Source organism: Chelonoidis abingdonii, chromosome 4 (genome assembly GCF_003597395.2).
Source record: "Chelonoidis abingdonii isolate Lonesome George chromosome 4, CheloAbing_2.0, whole genome shotgun sequence".
NCBI lineage: Eukaryota > Metazoa > Chordata > Testudines > Testudinidae > Chelonoidis > Chelonoidis abingdonii.
In genome coordinates this window covers 83,494,055-83,512,594 of record NC_133772.1, presented here as the reverse complement: position 1 = coordinate 83,512,594, position 18,540 = coordinate 83,494,055, and the positions used below count along the sequence as shown (strand labels likewise).

The window sequence follows — 18,540 nt, the reverse complement described above, 5'->3', positions numbered from 1 at the left end:
CCTACCAGATCAGGTCCCATTCACAGTCTGAGAGTGCTACCTACCTTACAACTTTTAGCCCACTCGTTAGAGTACTTGCCAGGAATATGGGAGACCTAGGGTATGGCTACAGTGAGTGTGGTCGGAGCGCCAGTGCTAGGAGAGAGCTCTCCCAACGCTGCAGGTAAACCACATCCTCTACGGGTGTAGCTCGCGGCTCCCAGTGCTGCGGCACTGATTACACTGAGGCTTTACAGCGCTGTATCTTGCAGCGCTCAGGGGAGTGTTTTTTCACACCCCTGAGTGCCAAAGTTGCAGCACTGTAAAGTGCCAGTGTAGCCATACCTCTAAGCTTATTTCCCTGCCCCCTCTACCTGAGAGGAGACAGGATTTGAACAGGGGTCTCTTGCCTCTTAAGTCAGTACTCTAAACATAGATCTATGACACATCCTTACATGGGGCTTATCAATCTCCTACTGAAGATGTTCCATTGTATATAAATACTTAGTCATTGGAGCAGGGGCACTGGATCCTGGGTCTCCCATTTCCCAGGTGCATGCTCTAATCACTGAGCTATACAGTCATTTTCTCTCTCTCTCTCTCTGACCCAATGACTCTAAGGGCTTGTCTATACTACTTGCTGGATTGGTGGGCAGCGACTGAACCAGCAGGGATCAATTTATCGTGTCTAGTCTTGACATGATAAATTGACCACCGAGCGCTCTCCTGTCAACTCCGGTAGTCCACCAGAGTGAAAAGTGGAAGCGGAGTCGACGAGGGGAGCATCAGCTGTCGACTCACTGCAGTGAAGACACCACAGTGAGTAAATCTAAGTACATCAACTTCAGCTACATTATTCACGTAGCTGAAGTTGCATAACTTAGATCAATCTGCCCCCCCACTGTAGACCAGGCCTAAGTCTCCCACATCCCTGGAAAGTTATAAGGTTATAAGTTATAAAGTTATAAGAGCACGATCACCAGCAGCCGTTTTCTGTGGAGTGAGGCAGCAGCTTTTTATTTTAAGCTAATATTTTTAGTTTCCAACAACAAATTAGCAGCAGTAGCCTAACCCTGTCAGAATTGATTTAATAACTGATGGAAATGGTTATTTGTATGAGAATTTTGATCCACAGGTTTTCAAGGCTATGGCTAGTTTTTTTCACTTGTGGGGGAAAACCAGTTGGACAATATGGTCTTTGCTCACAAAATCTCCTTTTCAGGGGGATTTTCTTCAGTCCTGACATGATCAGTATTTTCCAGATGTGAACTGGGATTTTTTTAAAAATGATTTTCCAGATAAGTCTCCTAGAATTCAAAGATGTTAATATTGTTGACATCTGGCCATTTGAGGTCTTCATACCTGACACGATGTGGAGCTCTGATGATAGAGTGACAAGAGATATATTACTTCCTCACTCATCTTGTCTCTTAAGTATTCTCTTTTATTGGACCAACTTCTGTCGGTGAGAGAGAAACAAGCTTGTCTCTCTCACCAACAGAAGTTGATCCAATAAAAGATATCACCTTCCCTACCTTGTCTCTCATCCTGGGGCCAACCCAGCTACAAAAACTCTGCAAACATGAGTAGATCATACCTGTTTTTTAGCTGCCAGAACTTAAAATGAAGATTTCCAACAGCTTCTCAAATAGATCTTTTTTATAATTGGCACACTATTTCAACAGTGCTAGCAGTGTCCTTGGAAGGGAATGACTTTTCCAGGTATTGTGCAATGATAGGAACTCTGTTAGTTGCAGGTTTTTGCATCTTGCTTAAATAGTTCCAATTTCATAACTTTGCTTTCAAACATAGTGTCCACTGTCATCTCTCATCTTCAAAATTTTAGTTTTGCGGAAATGTTCAGTGAAGTTGGCAACATTCAGTCATTAATCCAAAGGTGGCGCATGTGCCTATTGCTGGTCATCACTAGTGGAGCAGATTTACATCAGGAATGCTGAGTCATAGTACTGAGGTTATTTAAAATGCCATTGTGATTCATCCTCAACTGTGTTTTTTTGTTTTTGTTTTTGTTTAGTTACTTGCTTTTTCTTTATTTCAGTCAAAGGCTTTGGTTCATGTGGGCTATGGCATGTTGGGATATGGAGAGAAGGTTGCATTTAATATTAAGGGCTTTTGCACACTGGCAAGTTTTGTCAATGAAACTAATATCGACAAGGAAAAATCAACAAAAGCAAAGTCGCCAAAGCATGGCTATATTTGCTCCCTCTGTCAACAGATCATGTCCACATTTGGGGCACCTTTGTTGACAGCAAGAGCAATGCACTGTGGGTATGTATCCCACAGTGCCTGGCAACACCATCCATTGCTAGGTGTTGTGGGAATGCGGAAACGGAGCGCAGCACATCCTGGGATGGCGGCACAGTTACTCGCCGAGTTACTCGCAAAGTTAACAGAGGATGAATTGCAGGCAATTGAGTGTGATACGGACAGCAGCAACTTATCAGTGCTTTGTGCATTCACAGAGCAGCTGCATACAGTAGACCATCGCTTTTGGGCTAGGGAAACAAGCACTGATTAGTGGGATCGCATTGTCATGCAGGTGTGGGATGATGACCAGTGGGTACAGAACTTGAAGATGTGTAAAGCAACCTTCAGGAGCTATGTGCTGAGCTGTCCTCTGACCTGCAGCACAAGGACATCAGATTGAGAGCTGCCCTTTCGGTAGAGAAGCATTTTGCGATTGGTGTGTGGAAGCTAGTGAATCCAGACTGATACTGGTCAGCTGCAAATCAATTTGAAGTAGGAAACTCCACTGTTAAGGCTGTATTACTCCAAGCATGCAGGGCAATAAATCACATCCTGCTGCGGAGGACCATGACTCTAGGAAATGTGCATGAAATAATGGATGCCTTTGCAGAGATGGATTTCCCTAACTGTGGCGGGCGATTGATGGCACACACATTCTAATTAGCACCAAACCACCTTGCCTCTGAATACCTGAGTAGGAAGGGATACTTCTCCATGATGTTGCAGGTGCCTGTAGATCACCGGGGGCATTTCATGGACATCAGTGCAGGTTAGTCTGGAAAGGTGTATGATGCATGCATCTTCAGGAACAGTGGCCTGTACAGAAAGCTGGAGGTGGGGACTTTCTTTCCAGACCACAAGGTCAAGTGGGAGTTGTAGAAATGCCCATAGTAATCCTGGGAGACCCGGCTCACCTCTTACAGCCCTGGCTCATGAAATCTTACACAGGGCACCTGGACAGCTGCAAGGAGTGTTTTAACAACAGACTGAGCAGGTGCTGCATGGTAGTTGAATCTGCCTTTGGCTGTTTGAAAGCTTGCTGGAGGTGTCTCAATGGCAGGCTCAACCTTACCAAGGATAATATTCCCATGGTCATAGCCATGTGCTGCACTTTGCATAATCTGTGTGAATCTAAGGGTGAAATGTTTACTCAGGTGTGGAGCACTGAAGCAGAGCGTATGGCTGCACTAGGCATTTTTTTTTCCAAAAAAAGTCACATTGCAGTATGTGTGCTATCAGAGTTTTGTTGCCAAAAGGCAGTTTTTGGTGACAAAACTTGCTAGTGTAGACAAGCCCTGAATCAGAGGTTCTCAAACTAAGGGTCAGGACCCCTCTCAAACTAAGGGTTTTATGTCTGATGCTTACAGAATCAGACATAAAATAAACTGAGGTTATTAAATGGGGGGTTGTGAGCTGTCAACCTCCACCCCAAACCCCGTTTTGCCTCCAGCATCTATAATGGTGTTAAACATATTAAAGTGTTTTTATAAGGGGGGGGTTATACTCAGAGGCTTGCTATATGAAAGGGGTCACCAGTACAAAAGTTTGAGACTTCCTGCCCTAAATGAATAGAGCAGGAGACAGCAGATGCAATGAATGCTTGCACGTTAGAGGGAGCATGGAGAAAGGCTAGAAAGAAGATGACTTAGAGTGCTACCTTTAATGATCTTAGTTTAGAAAAGTGTTTATTCCTCTGTATTGTACCCATCCAATTTAATCTTACTCGCTGCTTGCATATTTCAGTCAAATTACCATACTGGAAGTCCTGAAGAAAGGAGACTATTTGTAATTGCTGGGAAAGAACCAATCTGAACTAAAATGACTTTTCTAGAAGTCAGAATGCAGGTGTGATTGTTTCAAACAGTAGCAAAAAAAATCACTCATGTTGTAGACAGTGGAGTGGGACAGCTTTCTGTTGTGGTAGCCAAATATTAAAGCTCAATCCTGTCGAATTACTTGAAGTGCCTAAGGGACTCTTGGCTTTCAAAAGAGCTACTGTGATATAAGCCTTAAAATCCATTTCATTATCCCTAAACTATTAGAAGAATTTGCCATAATAAACCTAAATTAACAGACCAATGTTACATGGCCAGTTAGCTAGCCTGGATTTTCCCTTTCATGCACAAAGGCAGCTAGCTCTGAACTACATCTTTCAAAGACATCCATATTTACGTTTCTGACAAAATACAGTCAAGGGCCTAATGCTTTGAGCTTTTGTGCATTGATTCTTGAGCAGAAAAGTTATCCATAAGTGAGTGTAAAGATTAGTGAGGAGATACAGTAGAGGTGAGTGCTTTAATAATGTCCAGATAGGCTTGAATCTCCTCCAGCTAAGACCAAAACTAAAGGAAGACCTGTTAAATGATCTAGTCCAGTGGTTCTCAACCAGGGGTACGCAGAGGTCTTCCATGGGATACATCAACTTTTCTAGATATTTGCCTCATTTTACAAACAGGCTACATAAAAAGCACTAGTGAAGTCAGTACAAACTAAAATTTCATACAATGACTTGTATCAGAGGGGTAGCCGTGTTAGTCTGTATCTGTAAATAGTGACAAGAGTCCTGTGGCACCTTATAGACTAACAGACGTATTGGAGCATAAGTTTTTGATGAAGTGGGTATTCGCTCGCAAAAGCGTATGCTCCAATATGTCTGTTAGTCTATAAGGTGCCACAGGACTCTCTCAGTTTATACAATGACTTGTTTATGCTGCTCTATATACTGTAATGTAATTACAATATTTACATGCCAATTGATTTATTTTATATTTGTATGGTAAATTAGAAAATAAGCAATTTTTCAGTAATGTGCTGTGATGCTTACAGAATCAGACATAAAATATAAAAGTAAGTAATTTTTAAGTGAGGTGAAACTTGGGCCTACCCAAGACAAATCTGACTCCTGAAAGGGGTACAGTAGTTTGGAAAGGTTGAGAGCCTCTGATCTAGACCATGTGCTGTGGGCCATTGCAAAATGGTTTCCCGCAGAATAATCTCCAGTCTAATGTTATAATGGCTTTGCGCACTTTGAAAACTAAAACCATGATCAAGAAGTATTTCCTTACTTATTTTTCTTAGTTTGAACCCCTTGCACCACCCTAAATGATTCCATCCTTGCCATTCACACCTTCCCAATACTTGTCAACGGTTCACATATTATTGACTACCATGCTGGTCAGTTTAGCCAAACCATAATTAGATTTATCTATTAGACTCCCTACCCCTGTAGTATCTGGTTCTCTAAAATATTAATGAATTTATCCTTACAATACCCCTGTGAGGCCAAAAGGTAGGAAGTTTTATAGTCTGTGAGGTAGGGAAGTACCAGTTCTCCAAAATTCCAGTCCAGGGCTTTAACCACATGACCATTGTTTTATCATTCTCCATAAACCATTTCCTCCAGCCCCTTAATTTCTGTTATTGCTTTTTTATGAATTACCTTGGCTTTGTTGTACAGTTTTGTCTAAACCCAAGAACTACCTGAAAAAGCTGCTGAAGCACAGAGAGAAACGTTGACAAAACATTTTATCCCTTTATTACTAAGCACATTCAAATTACACCAGTATTGTTTGTCATCCTCTCCTACTGCTTATGACTTCAAGCAGGGAATAATCTTCTGTCTGGGGCTCTGTGACATTCCCCAAAGGCACCACGGGTTGTGAGGTACCTCACCACCATTTGCTCTTAGTGTGAGGAAATTTTATCTCTGGCTCCTGTGGATCAGCTCCCTGAAAACACTAGCCTCTGTCAATACAAGAACTACCTTCCAGGCCTCCACAGCCTCTCTCTCCATACAAGTTAACAATAGATACACACCAACAGCAGACTCCCCCATGTTCAGTTTAGTGTCTAGCCCCTTATCCACTGAACACTCGGAGAGACCAGACCTGTGTTCCCAAACAAACAGTGCAGCTTACTTACCTTAGAACATAGCATCACTGAACATACAGCACTTAGATACAGTGAAAACAAGAATGTTTATTATCAAAGAACAGAGATTCAATTGATGAGTAAGAATATTGGGAACAAATAGTTACATACAAAAGACAATTATAACATGCTTTCTAGTGCACAGAGAACCTTCGGTCTGCACTTAAAGAACAGGTTTCAAGCACTTGCAGACCTTGATGAAGAGGAAGGAAATGCAGATGAGATCAGCAAGAAGTGGGACAAAGTAACAGCAATTTATAAACGGACCAATTAAGCCTGTCTAAGCTACAGGGGGAAGAGAAGTAAGGAGTGGATTACACCCAGTACGTGGAATGCCATAGAAACCAGATGAGCCCTGAAGAAAAAAGTTTTAGACACACAATCCCAGAAACTAAAGGACAAATACCACGAGCAGTACAGCAAGGCACACAGGAGGTCAAATGCCTTGTGAGAGTGGACAAACGGCATTATATTGATAATATGGCAACACAAGCAGAGGATGCAGCTGCTCATGGTGAACAAGAGACAGTACAAAATGACGGGGCTTATCAGTTGTAAACAGCAGACACCAACACACACTCATCAAGAACAAATAAGGCCACCTACTAACAATCAAAATAGAACAAATGCGCTGGACAGAGCATGTCAAAGAATTGGTGAACAGGGAGTCATCTAAAGAGGAAGCAAACATCCAGGAGGCCGAAGATGATCTTGATACCAACACAGACACCCCAACTAAGGAAAAGATCATTCAAGCCTTAAAAAATGGGAAAGCTCTTGGCAAAGATAACTTGAATTCAGAATTGTTCAAGGTAAATCCTAAATTAGCAGCATTTATCCTGGCCCCCTCTATTTACATCAGTCTGGGAAAGGGAAAAAGTGCCACATGAGTAGACCAATGGGGTTATAGTGAAGATACTAAAGAAAGAAACTGTGTGATTGTAATAACTGGTGTGGTATCATGCTTTTACCTGTGCCAAGCAAAGTATTGTGTAAGATCATAGTCCAACATACATCAGAGACAGTTGATAACATTCTCAGAAAAGAGCAAGCTGGTTTTCGGAAAGGGTGTGGATGCACAGACCAGATCTTCACTCTACAAAACAATAGAACAGTGCTTAGAATGGCAACAGCAACTCTATATAAATTTCTTAGACTTTGAGAAGGTTTTTGATAGCATTCACAGGACCAGCATATGGCACATTCTGTGGGCATTTGGAATTCCTTTCCTTATAATCAATGTCATCAAAAGATTCTATTTCAACTTTACATGCAGTGTTGATCACAGTGAGCTCGGTTTTGAAGTCAAAACAGGAGTAGGCCAGGGGTGCGTCATGTCTGCAATCCTCTTCAACACTGCCATCGACTGGATAATGCAGCGTACAACAGAAGACATGCCAAGAAGCGTTAAATGGAAACTTTTCTCATTCCTTGAAGACCTGGACTTTGCATATGATTTCACTCTCCTATTACATACCCAACACCATATACAAGAAAAAACGACTTCACTCAACGCATTCACCCAGCAAATTGGACTGAAAATCAACCGCAATAAGACAGATATCATGACCTTTAATATTGCCTCACCGTAACCAGTATGGATAGAGGATTATGTTCTCACCAATGTAGAAACATTCACATGCTTGGGCAGCACCATCAGCCAGGACATCCGGAACAAATCTAATAAAACCAGGAACACCTTCAGGAGCTAGTGCAGAATTCTGGGGAATGAGAAAGTCTGACAAGTCCAAACTGTCTTCATTCCATACAACCTGCCTCAGAAAAATCCTCCATATCTTTTTGGCCCAGAACAATCTCAAACCAAGATCTATTGATATAGGGCAGCTAAGAGGATCTGAGCACCATCATTGCCAGGAGGTGCTGGAGATGGATTGGTCATGTGTTTCGGATGGAAACTGATTCCATCACCAAAGTAGCAATAAGATGGACACTTGAAGGCAAGCAAAAATAAGACTGTCCGAAAACAACATGGTGAAGAGCTGTGGAAGCCAAGCTGAAAAACCTGGGGTACAGCTGGGGAACCATTGAAAGACTTGCCACAACCAGAGAGAAGTGGAGGAGATTCATCACTGCCCTAAACATAGCATAATAGGAACATGATGATGATGATGATTCTAGAGCATAAACTTAACTAACAAGGCATTCTTCTATTTACTAAAAGAACATTTACCCCAAGTTCTGTTACTCACACAAAACTTTTTTGTTACTCTCACACTCAAGGCACCCACCTTCACCCAGTTTCTAGGGCTCAAGGCGTAATCCTCTTAATTTAGGCACCCCCACTCTTTCCCAGTTCCTAGGCCTCCAGGCGAAAGGCAACTAACTTTACCCCTCCAGGCAAACACCCTTTCCCTGTGGGCTCAGGGCTTAATCTTTTGTGGGTTTACAGGGTCTTTTACCAGTGAAAGAGTTTTACGCAGTAATATACCACATAACCTTTATTTATTAACAATCACCAAAAACAGACTGCACACGCTACACATACAGTGCTCATCACTCCCAATAAGACAGATGAACTTTTCTTGATGGCCAGTTAGGATCAGGTCCATCTGGGGGACTCCAGTTTCTGCACAGTGTCACAGAGTGTTGAGGTCTGGCAGCTCTGATTTATGTCTTGGAGTTGGTTCCCCAAAGAACTTCCTTTTGGACCCCAGTATATACAGTGAAATTTGAGTCCTTTTTAGCTATACCTTAACCGATCATTATACTAAAATTTTACTAACCAATCCTAACAATATAACAATTCTTTAACCAATCCTATCCCACCACCTTAATTAATTTACACCTAGCAAAATTAATTATGTAACAGAGACCATACAGATAAACAATAGGGAAGTGGGGACCATAATGACAAAACAAAGAAATGAGGATTTCATAATCATAGCTATTGCTAAGTGATTTCTTGACAGACAGGATGCTATCAAACTACGTTTTCTTTAGCCATCTTAAGATCTGTTTCTTTATCTGGTGATGGTGGGTGCCATTAGGATAGGGTCTCCTTAACAAACTGATGTTACATTGTTTTAATGTAATGTAGATGAAATGTGAGGTTGTGACTTCCTGCTTCTCAGCTAATGGCTGCTGCTTGGCTGCTCTTTTAATCTAGCTGCCGATGAAGGCCTTAGGCCTTACAATATGGCTGCAGAAAACGGCCTCATCCCTACACTCCCCCCCTCTACCCCCATTTTCAACCAGTTTGGTTGATACCACTTCTCATTAAGACCAAGCCTGTTGGCAACTTGTCCTCGTAGACTGAAGGAATAACTCTGAGTTCATCTGCATCCTGTAGAAACAGTCCCCCAAACCATTGTTTTAGTTTTTTCCAGTCTTGTTTTTTCCTATGTGCTTCTTTCACGTTGATTTCACATCTCACCATCAGCATTTGACTCAGTATGTCAATGAGCTGAGTAACTCTCCATTGTCATGACAGCAAAGGTGTTACTTGCCCTTTCATATTAAGTAAAACAGGTTGGAAACCTGTTATGCTCTACAATCTGTCCTACCTTGTATTTTGCTTGGATGCTGGTTACCGTCTCTAAATCTGAGGACGAGTTCTGTTGATGCTCAAAAATTTGGGCCTTCCACTAACAGAAGTTGGTCCAAGATAAAAGACATTATCTCCCACCTTGCCTACCTGTAGTTACCATGTAATTTACCAGAGTATGGCCAGGTCAACTACTTATGGATCAACAAGGCTGTCAACATTTAGGCCACGTCTACGCTACAAAATTAAGTCAGTCTAAGTTATGTCAACGTACAGCCACCACAGTAATTAAATCACTTTTGCATGCCCACACTATGCTCCTTGTGTTGGCAGTGCACAGTGCTTGCATCAATGCAGAGAGCAGTGCACCATGGGTAGCTATCCCACTGTGCAACTCGCCACCATGTAGTGCAGGGAGTTTTGGGAAGGGTTTGCAATGCTTTATGGGGACAAATGAGTCATGCAGGGGTGACTGGGAACATGGGTTCAACATCCCATCATTCCAGGGCCATCCTATTAAGTTTCATGTCACTTTTCAAAAGCCCTGCAAACCCGCATGTCCACCATCTCTGAGAACCATGGATCCTGCACAATATTGTGATGAGTGATACGAACACAACACACCTGATCCTGTAGTATTTCCAGAGCTGTGATATGGAATATGATGATTCCTTGCAGGCTGCCTTTTTGTGTGCCATGGAAAGAAACAATTCAAGGTTGTTAGCGTTCAAGGAGCAGCTTCACATGGTGGAAACAAGCACTGACTGGTGGGATTGCATCGTTATGCAGGTATGAGATGACTAGCAGCGGCTGCAGAATTTTCACATGCAGAAGACCATATTCCTGGAACTGTGTGCAGATCTCACCCCAATGCCCCCAGCACAGTGACACCAAGTTAAGATCTACACTCACTGTGGAGCATGGTGATTGCTGTGTGGAAGCGTACAAAGCCAGATTGCTATCAATCAGTCAGGAATCAATCTGGAGTTGGTAAATCCATTGTGGGGGTTGCAGTGATGCAAGTGTGCAGGGCCATTACTTGCGTCCTGCTAAAAAGGACCAACTCTGGGCAATGTTTGAGAAATAGTAGATGGTTTTGCAGCAATAGGGTTCCCTAACTGCAGTGGAGTGACAGATGGCACGCATATCCCTATTTTGGCACCAGACCACCTTGCCATGGAGTACATCAACAGAAAGAGCGACTTTTCTATGGCATTACACGTGTTGGTGGATTATCAGGATCATTTCACCTACATCAACATGAGCAGGTCAGGGAAGGTGCATGACAAACACAGAGACTTTTCCAGACCCGAAGATTACCAAAAGGGATGTTGAAATGCCAGTAGTGATCTTGGGAGATCCAACCTTCCCCTGGGTGGGGGACTTTGAAGGACCATTATAACAATAAGCCACAGTAATGTGTTCCTCTAGTGTGCTGCACCTGGCATTTTTTTCTTTGCACCCCAGTATGCACCTTGTAATGAAAGCTCTATGTGTGGTAATATAATACTGCAAATGCACCTATTGCTATTATCTGTGGATGATGCCAATCCCAACCACCATATCATGTGAACTAATAAAGATGAATTAAGTTTCCATAAATAGACTTTTATTCTGAACCCATGCAGATAGACATATTTAAAGCAGAACAAAACTTTATAAATACAGGGACAAGAACCTTTGAAAGGGAAAGAACACTCACTTCCATTTCACAAACACTCTCCCACAGGTGGAGTGGTAGGGGTATTGCACAGGCCTCAGATGCCATGTGGATTGGGGAGGAGGGCGTGTAGAGAAGTGCCAAAATGCAGTTCTCTATTGGCTGCAGGGGGAGGCGAGCATGGACCTATTGAGCTTGAAGGTCAGTCAGAGACCACAGCAGGTCTGTCTGCTCCCTAAGAAGTACTATCATCTCTCGCTGTCTGTTTTTCCTGTCCTCACTATCCCTGTCCATTCTGTCCTCAAGTGTAATCCTCCAAGCCCTCTGCTTGGTATCCAAAGCACCAGAGGCTTGCAGGATCTCCTAGGACATATCTTTCCTTGCCCTCTTCAGCCTCCTCCTCACCTGGCTAAGCCACTCCACCGGTGTGGATGGGAAGACCCTCAAGACCACATTTGCAGCTGCAAAAGAAACAACAGATAGACATACTATTGTGAATGCATTCATTCCCCACTTTATCCACACAAGTAACAAGCACTACTTTTTCACTTCTGCTTGGGATTCATAGAGCATAGTGCAATTCCCAGCCATGGTGCGGATGGCAGGGGGGTGGAGGGGACAGCTGGAGACTGGGGTGGACCTCACAGGCATAAGTGTATGCAGATAGAGCCATTGAACTGAATATTGGCAGCATTTTCCACAGACAATGGTGTCTTTAGCTGATATCTCACTCCTGAAGATAACAGAAGCTTAAAGGGAACAGCTCCTGCACGCATCTGCCTGCAGACTGGATCCGTTTGGTGCTAGCCTGTGTGCTGCAGTGATGCCTGATGTGGGAAAGTGTCCTACTGTGGCGGAAGAAATAAGGCAGCCTTTTGTCAGAGGATTGCAGACTACCTCCAGGAGAGCTTCCTTGAGATCTCTATGGAGGATTCAAGGGCCATCCCAGTGCACATAAACAATCTGTTTTGCAAGGGCCCCTCTGCCTAGCTGTTGGTAAGCAGATAGCAAATCTACCTCTATTGGTTATTTCACTACCTCTTACAGCATGATTAAAAATGAGTAAATGAACAGACGTGTCCCAGCAATATCAAAGCAAATTGCATACTTACCAGAGGTTCCTACCCCTGCATCAAGCTCGCCTCCTCCTCTTCCAACACTTCATCCTCAGGATTCACTTTGGTGGCCTGTGCATCCACCTCCCCTGAAGTATCCACAGGGCCCTTGCGGTGATGGGGGTGTCGCTGCTGAGGATGACATACAGCTCCTTAGAGAAGCGGCATGTCTGCGACTCTGCACTAGCGTGACTGTTTGCCTTCCTTGTCTTCTGGTACCCTGCAGCAGCTCCTTGATTTTTCACGTGGCTCTGCTGCACATCCCTCTTGTAGCCCTTCTCTTCCATCCCCCCGCGTGATCTGCTCATCAGTGTCGACACTTCTATGGCTGGATCGGAGCTATGCCTGCACAGCCCTCTTATAGCCACAGACCCAGGAGATCCACCACCTCCTCTGTGTACTCTGGGCAGGAGAGCATTTGCAGCATGGAGCCCGCGTGGTCAGCTGGGTAGTTGGTATGTGAATGTTCTGGGATGAGCAAACAGAAAATGAAATTTAAAATTTGTGGAGCTTCAAAAGGGACGGTCCTGTTATTGTGTACATGGTTGCTGGGCAGCAGAGTTCAAAACGGGTGACCAGAGCAGTCATGATGGGGCACTGTGGGATATCTCCTGGAGGCCACTAAAGTAGACGTGAATAATACAGCGTCTACACTGACATTGCATCGACTTAACTACGTCGAACTAAGCACTATGCCTCTCGTGGAGATGGAGTTATTACATTGCCGTAGTGGGCGAGTTACATCAGTGGAAGCAACATGGTAGTGTAGATGCTTACATTGGTTGATGGGGAAAAAAGCAGCTTTGCATCAACCTAACTCTGTAGTGTGTAGACCAGGCCTAGCCACTGTATTGTTTAATCCTGCTAAGCACATATTATGAGCACTTTGTCTACACTAAGACTCCCACCAATGATGACCTGCTGAATGACCTTGAGTAAATCACTATGCCTTAGTTTCACCATCTGTAAAATGGGGATAAAGAGAAAAATACTTGCTGTCCTTTGTAAAATACTTAACTCCTGAAGATTTCAAAGTATTATTATTATTAGATGAGTGGTATACTATGAACAGAGGGAAGATTGGTAGGAATATACAGGCACAGCAGCACTCTATTCTGAAAAGAACATCATTTCAGTAAATCATAACTGTCCCCTTACAGTGACTTCTGACGCCTTCTTAAGCTCCCTGAGCAGGGCTCTCTTTTCTGTACAGAACTCTTCTCAGCCTTTATTTGTCCTGAATCCTCTTTGAAATGAGTTTCTCTAGCAGTCTAATAGTTTAGGCAATCAAGGAGAAAAGTCTTCTAGTCACAGTGAGATACCTAGTCATCTCCCCAGACCCTCACCAGACTCTACCTCTCTGGCTCTCCCTGTGTCTTCTTTCCTGCTCCATCCCCTTTCCTTTTGTAGCAGAGTAGTGCCAGGGAGGAAACATAGTGAATAGCTCCCCAAATGTCCAGTTTGGAATTACACCTTCCACGTGAGCTCTACCATTGAAAAAATTCACATTATCATAGTTCTAAGCATACTCCTAGGCCACGTCTGTACTCTGCATACACCAACACTTGGAACAGGACCTCCTTCTGCCATAGGTATGTGGCAATTATGGTACTAGAGCTGGAAATAGAACCCAGGAGTCCCGACTGCCTGTCCGGTATTTTAAGCACTTAACTACACTAGTGGACAAATGCATCACAAAATCCAAGATATACCTGAGATACATCATTGATATTTTTATCCTCTAGACAGATGACTTAAATGTCCTTAGAGATTTCCACCACTATTTCAACAATCACCACCTGTCCATTAAACTCTCTCTGGAACACTCCCAGACCAACAATCAACTTCCTGGACATCATGATCAGCTTCACCAGTAGAACCCTACAGACAACTATATAAAATAAACCCACAGATCACCACACCTGAGTTCATATATCCAGTCACCACCTCAACCACACTGAGGAAATCTATTCCCTACAGTCAGTAATCAGATACATCTTAATACACTCAGAACTGCCTTCCCCAAAAAAGGACACTCTGTCAGAGATGTAAATAGCATCATGGAGCAGGCCACCCTGAAACCAGTCAGCTCCATGTTTTTGGGGAACCAGGGTGCAGTGTCTGGCCTGTCTGACTCCATCCCCAGTCTCTGCTTGAACCAAGACTAATCAGAGAAAAGGCTTGCAGAGAGTAATGAACGGCATTGGGAGACACACCTAGAGACCCCTCCTGGCAATGGTGACACGATTAAGACATCTCTATTTGCACACAGAATTGAGAGCAGAAACAACTCTCCTAGCCTCATCTGCATGGAAGATGAGACGGGGATTAGCATACAGAATGAAGAACAGAGAATTGGACTGAACTCTGGGACCAGAAAAGCAGGGAAGCACTGCATCATGGGAATCTCTGCTCCAGATGCTAATGAACCTATGCCTGCCCACACCCAGCTCAGTGGTTATCAGACCAATTCTAGTAATGAATCCTTGACTGATATATCTAACATACTGAAGCAGTCCAGTTGCACTGTGAGCTCCCTGGAAGAAAACACCACCCACAGCCAAGAGTGATCAGCTCCTATTGTCTAGCCTAAAGAAAACCTTTGAGTCATCAGTTTACCCATAAACAAATTAGTGTTCTCCACTGAACCATTGTTGTTTCTCTACAAAAACCCCTACCTATGTTCAAGTAAGGTTTGGATGCTTAGATCCAAACTGTGCATCAGTTCCACTGGGACTCCATCTTCTCCTGAGTGATCGTGCTGTGGGCTCTGCCTCTCTCCAGCACTCAGGACCCTGAGCTACCACCATCACCTGGGAACCTCAACCAGTTCAAGCTTCATGGGGTGGGTGAGATTCCCCTGCTTTCTCTCTGTTTTCCTTTCTACCTTACATGTTAACCTTTAATAATGTATGTTATATTGGCTTAGGCTCTCCTTGTGTAGTTATCACTATTATTCAATAAATAACTTTTATGGTTAAGCTGGTTGCTTCTCTCTCTCTCGCTGAACTTTACTCTTTTGTGTTTTCAGCTTCCCTCATTTATGCTGCAGGAATGCTTTTTACCTAAGCTAAAGATCCCTGCAGTGACCAAAATACTGTGGGGTTTGCTCATCAAGTAGGTTACTGCCAGTACAATTGTGATGTGAGAGTGGGGATTGGGATGTGCTGAATCTGGGACACGTAAGGGTGGCAGCTTGAAAGTGCTGCTTGACCCAGCTCATTGAGCCCAGCAACATATAAGGGGTCAGCTTGAAAGTGCTGATTGACCCTGTCTACTCAGACTTGCTCTGTTAATGGATGTATGTTCATGTGTGTGTGTGCATCCGGTTCTGGGGCTGGAGGAACCCAGCCCTAGGGAACCTAGGTTCTGTGGGATAGCTCCAGTGGGATGGGACTTACAGAAGGGAGAAGCAGAGCTCCATATGAAAACACACAACACAAACAGTACATTGACAGCATTACAGAAACACCCCAACCCCACCCAAGTAACCTGAATAACTGAGCATACCCCAAAGTAACAGGCAAATCTGGTAACAACCCAAATACCCCAAGAGTACCTTCTTCAATACAAAAATAAGCCCCTCTCCAACCGCACATCCCTAGTTGTCATCTACCATCCCACTCTGGAACCCATATGGAGTATCATCAAACAACTACAACCCATACTCATGTAAGCAGAGTCAGGATGAGCGCTACCCTGACATCTGGTGGTGAATTGTAGAGAGTGTGGAAAGAATTTTAAGATTCGCATTGGCATCCACCCCCACTTAGCATAACCCCACAGCAGCTTGGGATGGTGATTTTAACAGCTCTGGGATTCCCAATTTCTTTGTTATTGGGGCAGGAGGAAAAAAAAAAGTTTGTCATCCTGGTTGTGTGAATGGGGAGCTGTGGGACTGCTTTGTGACAGAAATGACTCAACCTCAGTTGGGTGGTACTTGCTAAACATGGGACATGGGTTCCAAAACCCCATGAATTGAGAGAGAGGTTGGGGACTGGTGTGTGTATCTGATGGCTTGGTCTTAAACACCAATTGCACATTTTCCTCTCTCCACTGTTAAAGAGTAGTGCTAATTTTGATTCTATTAGGAGTCCATCTAGAGATTGCTGAGCTGAATTCATGTTGGACCAATGGTGTACCAGCACCAGGGCTCCCCTACTAAGAGCTGGAATCGCTGAGTGCTGTGTTAACTAGTGGGGGAGTCTGAAGACCTATTGTTAAGTGGCTGGCGGAGCAGTTGCAGTGTGTTGGAGCAGCCCATGGAACAGTGAGCAGAGTGAAGTGGGTTTGCAGGGGTAGCTGGAGGAGCAGCGCAGCTGGTGTGGTGGAGCTGGTCATGGTGAAGATGGCAGCTGAACTTCATGGAGAGGTGGAGCAGTTGGCCCTGGCCCACGTAAGGTTCCCCTTAACACCCTGTGTGGACTTCCCCCCATTTCCACCCAGGCTGGGGGGATAAAACTCTACAGATAAACTCTTGAATTCTGGGGTGGCACTGACCAGAGACTTTTGGGTTGTTGGACTTTGGGGTGATTGGACTTAAGACCCCAAGGGGAAAAGGACATTGCCAAACACACTTGGAGGTGGGGTTTTTTTGTTTATAGTTTGTATTATAACCCTGTTTGTGATGTTTCTCCAATGGAATGCCGCATTGATTCCTTCCTTTATTAAAAAGATTTTGCTACACTCAGACTCCGTGCTGGCAAGAGGGGAAGTATTGCCTCCCAGAAGCGCCCAGGGGGGTGTGGTATGTAAGTGTCCCAGGTCACTGGGTGGGGGCTCGAGCCGCTTATGCACTGTGTTACTGAAACGGAACCCCTGGATACTGAACCCGGCCCTTGTTGCTGCCAACTCAGAGGAGCAGAAGGGTTACACTCAATAGGGACCCCATCCTGAAATCTTCCTGATAACCCTCTTCTATCCTTCAAACAACCCCCCAACTTTGCCAAGCTCATCATCAGAAGCAAGCTGCCTACAAACCAGGACACACAAATTCAAAGCAGCACCAGACCCTGCCAGAACAACAGATGCAAATAGACATATCTCTACTGCTTCAATGAGCAACCCGCCCCCCCCCCATAACATACCTTTCAAAGTCCTACATCTGCCTATCACAATAGTTAGTGTACCTTACCCACTGCACTAAATGCCCCAATAACAACTACATGGGTGAAACTAGACAATCGCTATGCTCTCAAATGAACTAACACGGGAAAATGATAAAAGACAAAAACACCACCTCACCGTGGGTGAACACTTTTCACAGAGTAACCATCATACAGCTGACCTATCAGTTCTCATCCTCAAAGGAAGCCTGGGAGCTTAAATTCATAACTTTGCTAAAAATCACTGAAGATGCTAAAAAACATGGACTGAATAGAGACTGAATGATTTATAGTTTGTTACAACAAACTATAACCCTCTAAACAACTCCTCCAGCTGCCCCTTCCTCCCCCCATGACTGAATGGGTGGTAACAGACTACAGGCCACTTCACTTTGAGTGGTCTCTTGAAATACACGTTAATCATTTATGGTAAACAATCTGTCCACCTTGCATTCAGCTGTGACACTGATCTACCCTATAAACTTAAATCAGTACAACTATGTCCCTTATATGTGAAAAATCCACACCCCTGAGTGATGCAGTTGTACTAACTTGGTGTAGACAACGCTGTATCTACGGGAAAGCTTCTCCTATGGACATAGTTACTGCCGCTCATGGAGGTGGGTTAACTACACTGAAGCGCCACGGCTGCAAAACTGTAAGTATAGACCTGCTCCCAAGTACCTTTCCCAGCCCTGAAGAGCTTGAAGCTCAAAAGCTGCTCTCACCCACACAAGCTGGGCCTATAAAAGCTATTACCTCACCCACCTTCTCTCCCCAGCCCCTTATGTCAGGAACGCTTTGCTCCAGGCGCTGCCCACTCCCAGGACACCCAAGGCAGAGGAACCAGCCTGCACCGTGTCTCATCGGGTACGTCTGGGCTAACCGAGCCAATCCTGCTTAAACGGGGCTACGAACACGCGTCCTAGCTCCGCCCTGTTTATTCGTCACGTCCACGTCAGCTGCCACACAAGGAAC

General features: G+C 44.2%; 1 long non-coding RNA gene across 1 annotated transcript; it reads right to left on the bottom strand.

Moving 5' to 3' along the window:
- Nucleotides 1–11,269: 11,269 nt before the first annotated feature.
- On the bottom strand, nt 11,270–18,475 carry LOC116821502 (uncharacterized). The gene is made up of 3 exons (XR_004372929.2): nt 18,331–18,475; nt 11,435–11,803; nt 11,270–11,402 (listed from the first exon to the last, which is right to left on the bottom strand). It is a non-coding gene; the product is annotated as an uncharacterized LOC116821502 (long non-coding RNA).
- Between the last annotated feature and the right edge of the window lie 65 nt (nt 18,476–18,540).